Consider the following 16,594-nt stretch of genomic DNA (forward strand, 5'->3'; position numbering starts at 1 on the left):
TTGGCAGGTTGAGGAGTGTGAGTGTATGAAGGTTTTACTCATTATACTTCTGTATTGTTTGAAAAAAATTTTTATGATAGTCTTGCTTTTTAAAAAATTTGCAGTGAAAGTAATAGTAATAAGAAACCCAACCATATAAACAAAGTATATTGTAGCGAAGACAAAAGTTCTTACTAACATATCCTTGTATGTTCTCTAGTTGCTAACTCTTTCCCAGAGTTTAAGCACCTAGTCAAGGGAAAGAGCTTTTGAGTCAGATTATGTGTGGATTAAAGTTCCAGTGGAAGGGTACCTGGGTGGCTCAGTAGGTTAAGCATCTGGTCATGATCCCGGGGTCCTAGGATCAACCCCACTGCTTGTGCTCTTGCTCATGCTCTCTCTCTCAAGTGAATAAATAAAAAATAAAATCTTTAAAGTTCTGGTGGAAAAGTCCTGAAACTTTGGAGGGCTCAGTTTCTGTATCTGGAAAATGGAGATAATGGTTCTTATCTTACAAGATTGTTGTGAGGATTTATGAGGTAATGAACCTCAATTGCAGAGCTTGCAGTCTAGTCCAGTGTCAGAGTTTGATGAATGGTGGCTTTATTTTTGTATCTTCACAACTCTGTGATGTGGGAAGACATATTTAAACTAATTTTTTACACATGGAGAAATTCAGGCTCAGATGAAATGGCTTTTTCAAGATCAGACACAATTTAAGACTAAAGTCTGGATCTAACTATTATTATCTTGACTTCTCATTATTTTTCTTGGAAGCTGAAGAAATTGAAGTTTGGATAATTTTTACTCCACAAAGATTGCCAATTTTTTAAAAAAGATTATATTTATTTGTTTGGTTATTTGATAGAGCACAAGAGGGAGCATAAAAGCAGGGCACCTGCAGAGAGAGAGGGAGAAGCAGGCTCCCCACCGAGCAGGGAGCCTCACATGGGGCTCGATCCCTGGATGCTGAGATCATGACCCAGGCTGAAGGCAGCTGCTTAATCAGCTGAGCCACCTAGGTGCCCCAAGATTGCCAATTTTTATCTACATTTTAGAAACTACTACTTTCACTTGTGAAATGAAAAAAAAAAACCCACCTAATTTGCAATGGAAATTGGCATTTAAGGAGCCCAGTAGCTCTAAATAAATTTTTTATGAATTGCCTGGCCTCTAATATAGAAATATCTTTCAAAACTGGGACCCTAGGGCAGTGAAAGAGGCAGATGCCTGCTCCCTGCTTCATCTGATTCAACTGCTGTCTCCTCCCAGTCTCCTATCTCACCCCAGGTAGCCTGCCCATTCTTGAATCTCAGCTTCCCTTTTGGTTGACAGAATCCTCTGGTCTCCAGCTTGCTCTGCTGTTACCCTGATTCCTCTTTTGCAACTGTAGTGCAATGCCTGCTACCATGTTCATTGAATGATGAATGATTATGGAATTTTACATGCTTTTTGTTTCCCTCATTTGTTAATGGACAGAAAAAGATAAAATTGTTTATTTATTTATTCACTTGAGAGAGAGAAAGAGAGCATGAGCAAGAGCACAAGCAGTGGGGTCGATCCTAGGACCCCGGGATCATGACCAGATGCTTAACCTACTGAGCCACCCAGGTACCCTTCCACTGGAACTACAGATTTCAGTTCAATATAGGGAAGAAATACCTAACAATGGGACAGGTTGTCTGGAAAGGTTTGAGGATCATCTATCAAGGATGTCTGCAATGAGTAGGGAGCTATGAGATCATACAGACAATCTCTCCTTGATTCTGGGACTCTGGGGTTTTATTATTATTATTATCTTTTAAAGATTTTATTTATTTATTTGAGAGAGAGAGTGTGCAAGCTGAGGGGAGGAAGAGGGAGAGGGAGAGAGAGAATCAGAATCTCAAGCAGACTCCGACACGGGGCTCCATCTCACCACCCTGAGATCATAACCTGAGCTGAAACCAGGAGTCTGATGCTCAACCAGGTGCCCCTGCGACTCTGGGATTTTAAAATAAATGCTGAGTATCTTCTTTTGTTTTTGTTGTTGTTGTTGTTGTGTCTTTGTACCAACCAGATGCTTGAATCCTGAAGTTAAGTAAAGGTAATTTTTTTAAAAATTTTTTTCTTCATAGAACTAAAAACCTAAAATTAGCAAGTTGACAGACATGGGAAAAAACATAATCTTAGGGAATCAGTGTTAGGACTGGAGTTTGGTGGGTAGCTTAGAGTCTGGCCAAGCAGGGCATTTGTGTTGGAGTGTGCAGGCACTTGGAGGAAATCTAGCTGGACACAAGATAATATCCTGAGAGCATAGAGACATCAGTAGGTGGTATCTGGTTAGATAGCAACATTAGGTGATACAGTAAGAGAGAGGTGTTCTCAAAGATCAGCAGAGAATCCTAGACTATGAACTATATGAAGATTCAGGAAGAAGTCTGAGGCAAAAGTGGAAGTAGGTAGCTAGACCTTAGACCTCCATCTTCAGACTGGAATTCAGGGACAAGCCTCCAGAGCTACGAGTAACTGGGGAGAATCAAGTAGGTGTCAAGGTACGAACACAGTCCAGAGCATGAAGTCAGAACTCAGTTCAAGGGTATAAGGTAGATGCTTGGTCAAGATAGAAGTCTAGTTACTAGAAATGGTACTCAACGTCAGAGCACAAAACGCCAAAGACAATGAACTAGATTTTTAAATTACTCCTACCTAGACCAACGTTAGGATGAGTTCTAAAACAACCTGTCCTGTCCCCAAAGAGCTCAATCCTGACTTTGGCCAGGTAGCATGTAAAGAACCCTGTTCTTACAGTTGATAGCCAGGTGGGGTGTTATATTGAGTGATAAAATAAACTGATCTAGAGCCCATTTAAAAAGAAAAGATAAAGATACACACTATTTCATTTTATTAAAAATGCTTTCCTCATACCCTCCCACCCCCCATTTTGTTTATTAGGAGGATTTTTGCAGGTGAAATTTCATTTAGTTTTACATAAAAAAAACTATAAAACCACTTCTTTTATGGTAGGATTATTTGCTCAAAATTTAATCCTTATTTTATAGTTAAAAAAAGAAAGATGGAAAACAATTACTGCAAAAAAAAAAGGAAGGAAGAAGAAGAACTGGGGCCCCTGGGTGGCACAGTCATTTAAGTGTCTGCCTTTGGCTCAGGTCATGATCCCGGGGTCCTCCTCAGCAAGGAGCCTGCTTCTCCCTCTCCCACTCCTGCTCCCCCTACTTGTGCTCTCTCTCTCTGTGTGTTTCTTTAAAATCTTTAAAGAAAAAATAAAGAAGAGAAGAAATGCTACTGCTTCTCTGAATTTTTTAATGTAAAACTAAATGAAATTTCACCTGCAAAAATCCTCCTAATAAACAAAATGGGGGGTGGGAGGGTATGAGGAAAGCATTTTTAATAAAATGAAATAGTGTGTATCTTTATCTTTTCTTTTTAAATGGGCTCTAGATCAGTTTATTTTATCACTCAATATAACACCCCACCTGGCTATCAACTGTAAGAACAGGGTTCTTTACATGCTACCTGGCCAAAGTCAGGATTGAGCTCTTTGGGGACAGGACAGGTTGTTTTAGAACTCATCCTAACGTTGGTCTAGGTAGGAGTAATTTAAAAATCTAGTTCATTGTCTTTGGCGTTTTGTGCTCTGACGTTGAGTACCATTTCTAGTAACTAGACTTCTATCTTGACCAAGCATCTACCTTATACCCTTGAACTGAGTTCTGACTTCATGCTCTGGACTGTGTTCGTACCTTGACACCTACTTGATTCTCCCCAGTTACTCGTAGCTCTGGAGGCTTGTCCCTGAATTCCAGTCTGAAGATGGAGGTCTAAGGTCTAGCTACCTACTTCCACTTTTGCCTCAGACTTCTTCCTGAATCTTCATATAGTTCATAGTCTAGGATTCTCTGCTGATCTTTGAGAACACCTCTCTCTTACTGTATCACCTAATGTTGCTATCTAACCAGATACCACCTACTGATGTCTCTATGCTCTCAGGATATTATCTTGTGTCCAGCTAGATTTCCTCCAAGTGCCTGCACACTCCAACACAAATGCCCTGCTTGGCCAGACTCTAAGCTACCCACCAAACTCCAGTCCTAACACTGATTCCCTAAGATTATGTTTTTTCCCATGTCTGTCAACTTGCTAATTTTAGGTTTTTAGTTCTATGAAGAAAAAAATTTTTAAAAAAATTACCTTTACTTAACTTCAGGATTCAAGCATCTGGTTGGTACAAAGACACAACAACAACAACAACAAAAACAAAAGAAGATACTCAGCATTTATTTTAAAATCCCAGAGTCGCAGGGGCACCTGGTTGAGCATCAGACTCCTGGTTTCAGCTCAGGTTATGATCTCAGGGTGGTGAGATGGAGCCCCGTGTCGGAGTCTGCTTGAGATTCTGATTCTCTCTCTCCCTCTCCCTCTTCCTCCCCTCAGCTTGCACACTCTCTCTCTCAAATAAATAAATAAAATCTTTAAAAGATAATAATAATAATAAAACCCCAGAGTCCCAGAATCAAGGAGAGATTGTCTGTATGATCTCATAGCTCCCTACTCATTGCAGACATCCTTGATAGATGATCCTCAAACCTTTCCAGACAACCTGTCCCATTGTTAGGTATTTCTTCCCTATATTGAACTGAAATCTGTAGTTCCAGTGGAAGGGTACCTGGGTGGCTCAGTAGGTTAACCAGTTAGTAGGGTAGTTTGATGAGCGCAGAAAATTAAAATAAGATTGGCATCTTTAAGCCTTGCCTTTGGCCATGGGACTAAAACTAGGTCTCTAATAAAAACCTTTTGAAAGACCAGAGATGGTATGAGTTTTCTTTTGGTTGACCACCATAAGACTTCAAGGACTTGCTTCCCCTATGGAGGCAGATTCTTCAAGACTGTGGTCCAGACAGACTCTCCGGGAAGGCAGTGGGTTGCATACAAGTTTTATGAGGGCTTTGATTTGCATTAAGTCTCCTGCATACTTCTGAGCAAAGGACGACGGGAGGGGGAGATTTTCCATGAGGAGATCCGTTGAGTTTTTGTGCCAATTGAAGACTATGAATTAATGCTTTTCTGATATTCCTAAAATTAAAACCCCATGAACTAACCATTTCAGGGTATTAAGCTTTGCTTCAAAATGCATTCTCCACAGATGAATCAAAGGGCCTAATGCATTTGCTATTTGGGAATAATAAAGCATGAAATGGGGTGCAGGACTTATGTATTTACATAAGAAGAAAGAGCTGGAAAAGTTTAGGAAAAACAACAGAGGAAGGTGCCAGTGTGAGACTTGCTCTGAAAAAGCGGACATGTAAACTGTTCCTCTTCAAACTGCCACCCGGTTTGTGACAATTGAGGTGCAGAAAGGACTGTGGAGGTCTCACCCCTTCCTTTCCCTTGGGTTCCTTAGAACTTTCCTCTAGATTTTGGCACTTCCCTCACCTTGCCGTGTACTCCTGAAAGAAGAAAGGGCAAGGAGAAACAAATGAAAAGAAAAACGTTTTGTGTTTCCCATTCAGTGTTGATCAAGTATCGCAATTAGGAAAATATTTAGAATGGAAGACAAAAAGTCAGATATAGGAACTGTAGGAATAGCAGTGATCTAGTTTTTAACTTAAAATTGAGTCAATTTAGACATTGCATTTTGTGTAAGAAAAAGTTGTCTACATCACATATAAATGTGTACAGCCTTTGCTGCAATCTCCTATACCACCTTCTGGCCCTCAAGGTAATCCCATTGAAAAATCACGGAATCACAGCTTTATAGCTATGCGTTGCGTATTCTGTTAAGATAACTAGGACTTTTTGTTGTTGTTGTTTTTAAACAAAGATATCATTACAGAATCTCTTTTATTTACTCACATCAAACAAATTCAGGTCTAGAGTCATACTGTATGCAGTCCCTGGGCTAATAGAGGCTGTGTCAGTTAGCGTAAGTTTGATTGCATGTGATGACAAGTCCAGGCTTATAGAGACTTAAACAGGATTGAAAGTTTATTTTTCTTTCAAGTGGAAATAATGTGCAGGTAATGAGTCCAGGGCTGATGTCGTAACTCCATGGTCATCAAAGATCTCAGCTTTTCCTGCTTTGCCATTCTGAGTTTATCTCGTCTAGCTAGAACTGCTCCAGTCGTCCTGTTTGCATTTCTAGCCAAGGAAGGGAGGAAGGGAGGAAGGAAGGACATAGAAGATGGAAGGCAAAGGGGATTCCCAGAAGCTGCCATACAGCTCTTCTAGTTGTATTTCTAAAGCCATTGCTTAATCAAATGGCTACACCTCGCTGCAAGGAAGGCCAGGACTGTATTCTTTATTCTGGGCAGGAAAGTGCTGGTGCTTTATTACTAAGGAAGAAGGTAGAATGAATATCAGAGTAGGCAGCCACCAGTCTGTGTCTGCATGCCAACTAGATGCTTATTCTAATAACCAGTCTTCATTCTGTTATTTATTTTGTCCAGGTTTCCCCTGAATGCATGTACAGAGCACTGAAATGTCAGTTATATTATGCAATGCCTATAATAATAATAACAACAGTTAATTGGGAAGACGAGAGGTAGAAATGGTTTCAGAGAAACAAAAAACAAGAAAAGAACCTATTCAACTTTTTTTTCTCTTTGTCTTACCCCCGCCCCCCTCCACACAAACTTGTACTCTAGTTATTTTTTTCTTATTTTTTGGCCAGAACACCTCACTGTATAGTTGAAAATGTTTCACATGATCTGGGGAAGCGAAGGATGACTATTACTTGGCTTTTTTGCACTTAATGGCAGATCATTTCACAGGAAGATCAGCTGGTTTGTCTAGGGAATTAGTAAAGAGGAAAATACTAATATATAAGAGGCATCAGTTGTAAGAGAGACACAAAATCTATTTTTTTTTTAAATCACTGTTAGCTGAAGAAAGTCAAAAGCCTTGAGTTTCTTTGGTTATTTCAAATACTGCCTTTCCTTGTATATCTTTTGCTCTCAAGTTTTTGCCAGCCAAGATAACCAGTAAAAGTGGTGGGTTTTACCTATAACATCAACAAAAACAATGCCTTCCGTGTGAGAAGTTCATTTGTTATCTGTTTCATCTTCAGGGTTGCGTTGCCTTAATCAGGAGAAGTTGTCTGGTGACATTCAAAGATAATGTAGGATGAAGACTTGATTTTGCTGGCCTTGAGAATAGAACGATGTGAGTTAAGATCAATAATGGAATGTGTTGGTTGATTAATTAGCTGGATAATAGTAGTGCAACATGGTAAAAGTAACATTTACCTAGAGTTGTGGTTCTTAAACTTGAGTGCGTATCATAACTGAGGAGCTTGTTAAAAACACCTGTTAGAGGTCCAGCTCCCAAACTCAGATTTAGTGCATCTGGGACAGGTCCTAGGAATCTAAATTTTTGACAAGCATTTTAGGACCAAGCTTTGAGAAATACTGACCTACAAATTCAGGTAGCATGAAGACATTGATAGAGAACATGAGATTTAATACAATAAGAACTGGATTTGACTCATCTTCCCCATTTATTGTGTGATCTTGGGCAAGCTACTTAACCTCTAAATTCAGTTTCCTCATTTTTATTTTTATTTTTATTTTGTTAAGGATTTATTTATTATTAGAGAGAGAGACAGCTTGTGAGTAGGGGTAGGGGCAGAGAGAGGGAGAGAGAGAATCCTCAAGCAGAATCCCCACTGAGCATGGAGCCTAATGTGGGACTTGATCTCACAAGATCAAGGTCATGAGATCATGACCTGAGCTGAAATCAAGTGTCAGCCACTTAACCTACTGAGCCACCCAGGTGCCCCCAGTTTCTTCATTTTTAGAGTGTGTAAACATATAACTCTCTCATAGAATTGTTTTTAAGATGAATTGGAAAAAGACAGGTGACAACATATTGTACATTGCTTGGTACTTAATAAACACATAAAAAAATTACTCCCTCATGGCATAACTTGATGGGGTCCACAGAGACTATGTATTCCATCATAAGTAAGCACCCCAAATTCCTACCAAAGAATCAGGCCTTTGGGTTAAAACATCGTCTTTATTATTTTTGTTTGTTTGTTTTAAAACATTGTCTTTAGAAAACACCTGTTGTGATACAAAGAAGTCACTTGGAACTGCTAATCCTTATCTGGTGCTTCCTGGGTGTGTTCTATGGAACAGGAGTCCCATGGGACATTAAGAGGGGGTATAAAAACAGGTTTCATGGTCAAATAATTTTGGAAAATATGGGATTAAATGGAATCAAAGTTTCTTTAGTGTAAGACTTCTCTGAGCCTTTAAAATATTAATGCAAAATTTGAGTCTATATTTTTTGTATAAACACCTTTCAGATTTAATGGGAAAATCTCTTTTAATGAGAACTCTCAGGGGATTTGGGTCTACAGAACATACCTGGGAAACAATGACGTATTTCCACACCCTGAAGTTTTAGCTTTGCTAGCAGAGAGCAGTAATGTAAGAGAGAGACTAGAATGGTGGTTTAGGGGAGAGGGAATAGAAAAAGGTATGGGATGTGGGATCTAGCCCAGGAGGGCACATCCAAGTGAAGAGCTCACAGCAGCCAAGGACATCCTGGGAGTTCCAGGGGTCCTGGAGGCCCTAAGTAAGAAGGCTTGAAAGTCAAAATGCCTTGGTCACAGTTTAGTGTAGTACTGCTTGGCTGGGGAAACAAGTTCCCTACTTGCTTTCTCTGTTCTAATTTTTTACCTTTATAGCTTCTGATCTCCCTAATTGAGGTCACCTAGGTACTCACAATGAAAGTTCATTTCTCCTCTCTTCCACCAAAAAAAAAAAAAAGCAAAACTCTTACTGGATATTTAACATATGTCAGGCACTGGACTTGGAGCTAAGAATCAAAAGATGAACAAGTTATTATTTATGTTCTTGAACAATGATCTAGTAAGAGAAAAATGTAGGAAAATCTCTGATTATGATTGTGTGATAATGTTAATTAAGTTATACATCCCACTTAAAGTGAATGAGGGGCAGGTTCAGGAATTGAAGGTATGAGGAAGATTTCAGGTTTAAAGTTATGGTTGAGCTAATTCTTGAGGGGATAAGAGTTGCCTGAAATACAAAGGCTTAGAAAAACTAAGGATAATAAATTTCTAGAGGACAGATTTTCATCTGGAAGCAGGGAACACAAATATTTGATAGGAGCACATGGTCCTTTTATGGCATAAAGGACTGGAGGCAAATTCTTAAAACAATGATGCTAAATCCATCCTATAGTTAAGAGCTGTTTTCCATCCATGACACAGTGACATTTATGAAAAAAGTCAGCACTTAATATGCTAGATAGGGGAACCTGATGTGCTGTGTGGGTCACCTGATGTATTCCCTCTCAGATGGGCTTTCTTGGAAACCCGTGTGGTCACTGCTGAGTCTTGAATTTATCATCTGTGCTCTTTGCTTAGACTAGTTCTTGGATCAGATTACTAATCTATTTTTATCTGAAACTGACTCATGCTCTAAAGGGGAAATTCAAACCTCATACGTAATCAGTGTGAAACTTTCCCTGAGTCTTGGTGACCCATGGTCCATAGTACCACTTTTTTTCCTGAATTTATGGTCTAAAAAGAACATTAGACACACAACTCAACTCATTTACTAGAGTTGCCTCTTATATAGGAATGATCCCTGAAAATTTCTTTTTTTTTTTAAAGATTTTATTTATTTATTTGAGAGAGAGAGAATGAGAGAGAGCACATGAGAGGGGGGAGGGTCAGAGGGAGAAGCAGACTCCCTGCTGAGCAGGGAGCCTGATGCGGGACTCGATCCTGGGACTCCAGGATCATGACCTGAGCCGAAGGCAGTCGCTTAACCAACTGAGCCACCCAGGCGCCCCTTCTTTTTTTTTTTTTTAAAGATTTTATTTATTTATTTGAGAGAGAGCACATGAGAGGGGGGAGGGTCAGAGGGAGAAGCAGACTCCCCGCCGAGCAGGGAGCCCAATGTGGGACTCGATCCCGGGACTCCAGGATCACGACCTGAGCCGAAGGCAGTTGCTTAACCAACTGAGCCACCCAGGCGCCCGATCCCTGAAAATTTCTTAAATTGCCATTTAAATTGATAGGGTTTGAGTACTCTGAAGTCCAAAAAACAAGAATTGGCGAATTTTGTTTTTCTTCTCTAATGTTTTGGTTATGTCCTTTCTTCCTTGAAGCAGTGGGATCTGAGGTTTCAATTTAACTATAGATTGACAAACAGAGAAAAGAGGAATTTCTCCCTAAGCCGGGACACTATATGAGATGTGAGGTTCAGGGACATGTCTAATATCTCTTTTTATCCTCCCTGATTTCCAGTCTTATTCCTTGTTGGTTTGTTCGTTAGTTTGGGGAGAGAAGTGCCTACATAGAATTACATACAAGTATGAAGTACTTTCCTGAACAAAAATGGTACTCACTGTGAAGGCAGAGAGAGAAGCTGTCTCTCTGCCTCAAGGCAAGAGGCTCTGATAAACTCCTACATCTTTTTTGCAATGCTCTATGTATTTAAATATTTAAAAACTGGAATTTTATGAAGTAAAGCTGTTTTACCTTAATTTTCAGGAAAAGGAATTTTAAAATATGCACAGGTAAAACAGATACATGTCTATAGACCTATTAATTAAGTTTTTAAGGGGGAAAAAAACTGCTATTAAAGAAATGAGAATGTTACGAGCCACTAATGTATATGCTTGCAGTAGTTTTTGACTAAATGTAAAAGAGAAAAATAGAACACTGTCTCCTTCATAACTGCTATTGCTCCAGGCAAAACTTTGGCCATGAGGTCTGCTGCCTTGCTTCCCTGATTTTCTTGTTTCAACAATTGCACTAAATTCTGGGTAAATTAATTTTCCCTCAAAGTGAAAGGCTCTTTTAATAATTCCTTGAATGTTCACATCATTGTCATTAATGGGCTTTGTTCTCTTCACTGTAGGATAACTTCTTTACATACTTGTCTTTTCAAATGCTTTCTTCCCATGAATAGACATCATAGTAAGTCGCTTGAAAAATCTCCTGTAAATATGAATTTTTTTCAATATTATCAACCATTGTCTCATAATTTTCTTTTATAACTTTGACTTGGAATTACAGAAACCCTGGTCATGAATACCAGGTCAAATTCTATACTTGTAGCTTGAAAAAAGCCGTCTGATAATAAATACAAAGCTTATTGTAGTTTAAAAAAAACTAGTAATGTATCAATATGGGTTAGGATTCTGAAGAATTTATTCTTTAAACATCTTTTGTTCTCATTCTTTACTTTGAGGTTTAAACTGAGAATTCAAGATAAAAATATGAATAGTTAAGAGTTCAAGGAAATGTCATTTCTGGAGACCATATCCTTGAGAAGTTTTTTTGTTTTTGTTTGTTTGTTTGTTTTTAATTACCAAGAGAGGGATTCAGGGTAGAATAGTGTTTAGACCTGTAGGCTCCAATGAGTGACACACCTGATTGACTTAATCCCTTGGTTCTTCCACTCATTAGCCGTGTGACTTTGGTGCATTCATCTATAAATTGGGGATAACAGCAGATACTTCAAAGGGCTTTTATGAAAATTAAATGAGGTAACCCTACATAAAGTGCTTTGTAGTGTTTTAGAGATAGCTATTATTATTATCAAGATAGCTGTTACTGGTTGTTAGTATTATTATTGTCTGTATCTGTCTATTATTTTGGCATTGTATGAAATTTGCAACAAGGAAACCAAATAATTCTAGGAATGAGAATTTAGAAACTTTCTTTTTTCTAGGGCCCAAAAGAACCATTTTCAAGGGTTATAGTACTTTCATTTGGGGGCTCAGGTAAGAATACAACTTTTCCAGGAGAGCTCTGTGATTGAATATTATTTTTGTGTCCTCCAAGAGGCTAGCTAGCCATGTAGAGCCCATTAAACCTATGCTCCCAGTTCTCAGTGTAGAACGAAACATCATCAGGTGGATTGAGAATAAATTTATAGGCCACATACCCAGGTATGTCAAGAAGCACTTTATTTTTCTACAGGTAAAATTAATATCTGACTGTAGCTCTCATTCCACTGAGAGGCAGGAATTCAGTTTCTACTTAATTCAGATTGGAGTCTAATCCTGGAAGGTTTACATGGAGCACTAAAGGTTTCGGGGGCGTGGTTCAGAGAGCTGGGTGCAGGATTTATTCTCCAATTCATTTTAAACATCTAGCACTATTTTCTTTTCCATCCTCCTCTCTCCTTTACCTTCCTCTAGTCTAGACAACCTCTATTTAGACTTTGGGGTAAGATGGTATATCCCCTCACCTTGTCTCCTTCCAATTTTTTTTTTTAATGGATAAGCTTTGTGTTATGAATCCTTCAGATTAGAGTTTTGAAACGCTTTAAGCTCAGATTTTGCAAGTAAAAAGTTGTGTGTTTTATTTGAGAGGCTGTCAGAGAAATGTGGCTAGATATTTGATGATACTAAAGAATTATTGTTTAATTTTTAAGTGTGATTATGCTATTTTGGTGGTGAGCGCTGTGTATTGTGTAAGACTGATGAATCACAGACCTGTACCCCTGAAACAAATACTATATTATATGTTAATAAAAAAGTAAAATAAAATAAATTGACTTAGCACTCAATGCTCAGAACTATATAAAGTCTGCTCTCATAGAGGGATTTAAATCACACCCATGCAAATGAAATAAAGAAGTCTGAACAGGAAAAACAAAAGAGTTTCTTCCAGCTAATACATCTTGTACAACAAATGGACAGGTATGTATAGAGAGAACAACAAAAAAAAAGGCTACATCTTTTGGAGATATATATTGAAATATTTGTGGGTGAAGTGATACATGTCTGGAATTTACTTCCAAAACTTCAGGATAGAAGTGGAGTGGGCTAAGGGTGTAGATAAATCAGGATTGGCGTTGAGTTGATAATGGTTAAAACTAGGTGGTATATATGTGGGAGTTCATTATATTAGTCTTTCTGCTTTTGTATTTGTTTGAGAATTTCCATAATGAAAATGTTTTTTAAAAAGCCATGAGTTCTAAGAGCTTGTTATAGTAATCAGAAAATAAGATGCCTCTCTACTCTGCATTCTTTTAGGTCATCCCTCCTTCTCTGAATAATACTTAGTTCTGACCAAGTGAGAAAAGTCACAGAGTAATATAATATTCTTGGAAGGGAGAGATCTCATTATCCAAGTTTCATCCTATTACACAAACCTACCAGTCAATTCAGACTTTGGTTGTAGACATATTTAATGATTAAAAATACGAATCATTAATACTTCCCTAAGATCCTTTGGTTATTTATTCACCATGTTAGATGTGCAAAGTGATGCAGAAAGTTTGGAACTGCTAAAGTATTTTGTAGGCTTGAGAAAGTTTTTTTATCAACCAATTAGCAAGCAGGTTTGGGGGGTAGGACTGGGATACAGATTACACTATATGAGTTATTCTGCACAGTTTAGCTAATGGGGATTATCCTCCGTGGCCGAAAGTTTGTGTAAGTTGATGTAACCACACTCTTGAAAAACGTAACAAGCTCCTGTTAGAGAAAGAAGCTGGTAAGTGTAAAACATGGTATTTTTTTTTAAGATTTTTTTTTTTATTTATTTGACAGAGAGCGAAACAGTGAGAGAGGAAACACAAGCAGGGGAAGTGGGAGAGGGAGAAGCAGGCTTCCCGCTTAGCAGGGAGCCCGACGTGGGGCTCGATCCCAGGACCCTGGGATCATGACCTGAGCCGAAGGCAGACGCCCAACGACCGAGCCACCCAGGCGCCCCTAAAACATGGTATTAAAATAAAGTGGTGGTAATGTTCATGCCAATATAAAAAAATGACAAAGACAGCTACTGTGCAGGCTATTGAATATCTAGCAATACAGTGGCTAATTTCATCCCTGATTTATCCCCTTATAGCAGAGAATTTATTCATAAAACATTTGTTGAGCACCAATGCTGTGGAAGGCACCAGACCTGAGAACAATGATACACAGACCCCAGTGTTGAGTTCATGGTAGGGTAGGTAGCTGCAGGTACAGCCGAGCCCCTCCTGATTACCCTCTCATCATCTGACTCTCCCAGTTTATATGTATTAAGATCAGGGGTAAGAAAATTCTGCAAAACTTTATTTATAATTAGTTTGAACCATTTAGAAACAAATAGATTTATTCTCCTTAATGGGAAAGCATGGTGAAGATGAGCAACCATTGGATATTATAATTGAATGCATTACTTTTCTTTGATAACTTTGAAATTCAGAGCTAGGTGTAGGAGAAAAGGTGTTTCTCTTCTCAACTCATTTATTCTTTTACCCATTTCTTCTTTTCTTCACTCCCTATCTACCTGCTAGAGCCACAGTGAGAATTATTTTAATTTCTAAAAGGCACTTCTGTGTGAGAGAGAGAAAAAAATGTTACAGTGGAAATAAATGTTGGAACAGGCAGAGTGCCCTCTATGAAGGACACTGAAGTAGCTAATAGTTCCCCTAAGATATTACCATGGAGTGGTCCTATATGAAAGAAAGGTGGCATGAAAGATCATTGCTTCAGTTATTATTAATGGATTGCTGTTCCCACAAAGATCATATGGGGAATGGTTCTGATTGGTTGACTGGTGCCATCAAAGGTAGTTTGTTTAGCTGTGTGACTAATGCCACTGTTTTCAAGGTCTGCTCATGGTACTTCAATTAGATAGGCAGTTAGAGAAGCTTTCCTGAACTCTTTGCTGAGTTTCAGGAAAGGAAAACTTTTCCATTAACTGTGAAGTTTAGAAAAAAAAAAAATCCTGTAATGTATTTCTTAACCAGATTAGAAACCAGAACCCTGGTAGGCTTTTGTTTAGCTATTTTGCTGAGGGTGTTCTGCTAAGGCCATGCAAAGAATGAATAATTCACATTGAAAACCTTAGCATTTTACTTAAAAGCCTTATTTTCATTTTTGGAAAATGTGACAGCAAGAATTAGTACTGGCACTTCTGTTTCAATAATGGTGGTGATGTTTAAATGACAACAAACACATAATTGGACTTACATGCACATTTATGGACACAAAAATGTCATTACCTATTTTAGTGGAACATTTTACACTTACTCTATAAACAACAAAAATCAGCTTATGTTGTTTTTATCTATAAGCAATGAATCAATGTGAGAAACCCTTGTGGCATTCACACTTTGAGAAAAATATCCTTTTTTAAATTCCCTGATTTTGAAAGGATGAAATTGTTTGTTTTAAATAAGATCTTGATGAGTCCTCCTAAAATAAATGTTAACCCATTTTCATAACATTCCTAAAGTTCCTTTGAAGATCAATAATTAGACTCCTCCTCAGATTAGAGATAAACTGTAGCAGAATAATTTAATGCTTCCCTCAGTTTGATTGAACTGAAATTGTCTGAATATTACAGGGTATGAGATTTAGCATTTTATGGTGAGAACAGAGAAAAGAGATTAGGAAATAGAATGTTGTGGGAAGAATGGGGGAACTCATTGATAATACCTTGGGTACCAATCATTTTACCCATGGAAAACACAGGATAAAAACAACTCTTCTCTCAACTATTGCATATATTTCCATTTTTAGAGTAAAAAAAATAAATTTAGGTATTAATGAGAAATAATAATGAGCTCAAAGACTTCCTGGGTCTACTCAACCCCAACAGTGAGGTCTGAGTATTTCCATGCCTCATTGAGTTTTCTGAGACCCACAGAGTCACAAATACTCTTATTATTACTTTTTGTCTGCCAATCTCCTGGCATTATACTGTAGTTCTATTTGTTGACTTGAATTAAGTTTCTTTTTTTTTTAAGATTTTATTTATTTATTTGAGAGGGAGAGGGGAGAGAGCTCAAGCCCGACACAGGGCTCAATCTCATGACCCTGAGGTCATGACTTGAGCTGAAATCAAGAGTTGGACACTTAACTGACTGAGCTACCCAGGAACCCCTAATTAAGTTTCTTTTAAAAATATATTGCTTTAGGGCGCCTGGGTGGCTCAGTCGTTAAGCGTCTGCCTTCGGCTCAGGTCATGATCCCAGAGTCCTGGGATCAAGTCCCACATCGGGCTCCCTGCTCGGCGGGAAGCCTGCTTCTCCCTCTCCCACTCCTCCTGCTTGTGTTCCTGTTCTCGCTATCTCTCTGTCAAATAAATAAATAAAATCTTAAAAAAAAAATATATATATATATATTGCTTTAGGGGCACCTGGCTGGCTCAATCAGAAGAGCATGCAACTCTTGATCTTGGGGTTGTGAGTTTGAGCCCCACATTGGGTGTAGAGATTACTTAAATAAATAAATAACTTAAAAGTATTGCCTTAGTAGGGTGTTTTCCCAGCTGTTGCTAACCTTAAACATTACACGTGCATTAATTCAAGTGGCCATGAAACACTGATAGATTTCTCCTGGAGACCATTTTAGTCCACCTATTCGTTGGGACATATGGATAAACTCTAAGAATTAAATCTATAAAACAACTAGCTATAGATATGTTAAGATCAACTGTTCTGTCTTGAACAGCTTTATAGGATGAATCTGTGTTTTCTGTCTTGCAGTGGCTCAAGAAGCATATGGCTGCCGCTCTTCGTTTTATGTGTTCCTTGTTCCTTTCTCAGGTCCAGGTGATTCTCTGTTCTTGTCTGATCAGGTTGCTCCACAACTCGGGGGCCATCAGGGGTTTTCACATATCAAGAAT

This window comes from Neomonachus schauinslandi, chromosome 1 (assembly GCF_002201575.2).
Source record: "Neomonachus schauinslandi chromosome 1, ASM220157v2, whole genome shotgun sequence".
NCBI lineage: Eukaryota > Metazoa > Chordata > Mammalia > Carnivora > Phocidae > Neomonachus > Neomonachus schauinslandi.